The sequence below is a fragment of the Brassica napus genome, chromosome C6, assembly GCF_020379485.1.
Source record: "Brassica napus cultivar Da-Ae chromosome C6, Da-Ae, whole genome shotgun sequence".
Lineage (NCBI taxonomy): Eukaryota > Viridiplantae > Streptophyta > Magnoliopsida > Brassicales > Brassicaceae > Brassica > Brassica napus.
In genome coordinates, this window is record NC_063449.1 from 40,183,673 (window position 1) to 40,185,996 (window position 2,324).

Genomic DNA, 2,324 nt, shown 5'->3' on the forward strand with positions numbered 1-2,324 from the left:
TTCTCATGAATAAGTTTGGCTTTTGGAAGTTGCGGGTTTCCCAACAATGAATCCACCTAACAAAAAGTTCGTTGTTATAAAAAATCTTCTTCAAGGTCATTAAAAGTTTTTTGGACGGCAAGAGTTGATGGTGAAACCATTTTTTTGCTCGAGTGCTTTGAAGTTTTCCTTAATAGTGTAAGGTTGATGTTGATGGAATAATGAATTTTATAGGGACTTTCTTGATGTAAAACTATACATTTTTATTTATTTTTGCTTAATGTGGTATTTCCTTTTTTATATAATTTACTACTATTTTAAGATAGATGTACATTTTAAGACAGATGTTTAAATCTTAATGTATTTTTTTCATTTTTAAAAATGTTTATTTCCATTTCTTATATTTTTTATTTACGTATATCTATATTTATATTTTATATTTTAAAGTAGATATTATAATCTTAATGTACTTTTTCCTTTTTTTTAAATTGTGTATTTACTTATATTATATATTTTACATTTTAAGATAGATGTTTAATGCTTAACGAACTTTTTCCATTTTTTAAAAAAAAATTGTGTATTTACTTATTATTATATATATAATTCATATATTATATATTTACATTATTTACTTATTATTTATTTTCCTATATATATATTTCCATTTATTGTACTTTTTATATACTTAATATTTCTATTTTACAATTTAAGATAGATGTTTAAATCTTAATGTACATTTTCTTTAAATTGTATATTTCTATTTGTTATACTTTCTATTTACGTAATATCAATATTTTAAATTTAAAGATATATTTTTAAATCTTAATGTAATTTTCCAATTTTAAATTGTGTATTTACTTATATTATATATTTACTTATTATTTATTTTTCTTTATATTGTGTATTTCTATTTCTTATACTTTCTATTTACTAATAATTTTATATTTTAAGATAGATTTACATTTTAAGATATATGTTTAAATACTAATGTACTTTTCCATTTTTTTAAATTGTGTATCTCCTTTTCTTATACTTTCTATTTGCGTAATTTCTATATTTTACAATTTAATATAGATGTTTATATTTTATATTTTAAAATAGATATTTAAATCTTAATGTACTTTTTCTTTTTTTTTTAAATTGTGTTTTTACTTATATTATATATTTTACATTTTAAGATAGATGTTTAATGCTTAATGAACTTTTTACATTTTTTAAAAAAATTGTGTATTTACTTATTATTATATATATAATTCATATATTATATATTTACATTATTTACTTATTATTTATTTTCCTGTATATATATTTCCATTTATTGTATTTTTTATTTACTTAATATTTCTATTTTACAATTTAAGATAGATGTTTAAATCTTAATGTACATTTTCCATTTTTTTTAAATTGTATATTTCTATTTGTTATACTTTCTATTTACGTAATATCAATATTTTAAACTTTAAGATATATTTTTAAATCTTAATGTAATTTTCTATTTTTAAATTGCGTATTTACTTATATTATATATTTACTTATTATTTATTTTTCTTTATATTGTGTATTTCTATTTCTTATACTTTCTATTTACTAATAATTTTATATTTTAACATAGATTTACATTTTAAGATAGATGTTTAAATACTAATGTACTTTTCCATTTTTTTAAATTGTGTATCTCCTTTTTTTATACTTTCTATTTGCGTAATATCTATATTTTACATTTTATTATAGATGTTTAAAAATTAATATACTTTTTCCGTTATTTTTAAGTTGTGTATTTCTTTTTCTTATACTTTCTATTTACTTAATATCTATATACTTAATATCTATATTTTACATTTTAAAATAGATGTTTAATATTTAATGTACTATTTCCATATTTTAAAAATTATGCATTTACTTATTATTGTATATATAATTCATATATTTATATATTTATAATATTTATATATTATTTATTTTTCTATATATTGAGTATTTCTCTTTCTTATACTTTATATTTAGTTAATATTTATATTTTATATTTTAAGATAGATGTTTAAATCTTAATGTTTTTTTCCATTTTTAATGTAAAATGGCAATGTTTAATATAAGAACTTGAAAAAATAGTAAAATAGTTATATTTATGTTTTTTTTTTCTTTTTTTATAAAATTGTAGTGTTACATTATGGAGATAAGCCATTTTTTTTAGTGAAAAATAGTAATCTTACATATGTTTAATGTAGTTTTTCCTTTTTTTTTTATGTTACATGTTTCCATATTTTTGTTATTTTTAAATGTAAAATGGTAATCTTACATATGTTTAATGTAGTATTTTCCATTTTTTATGTTGTATGTTTACATAT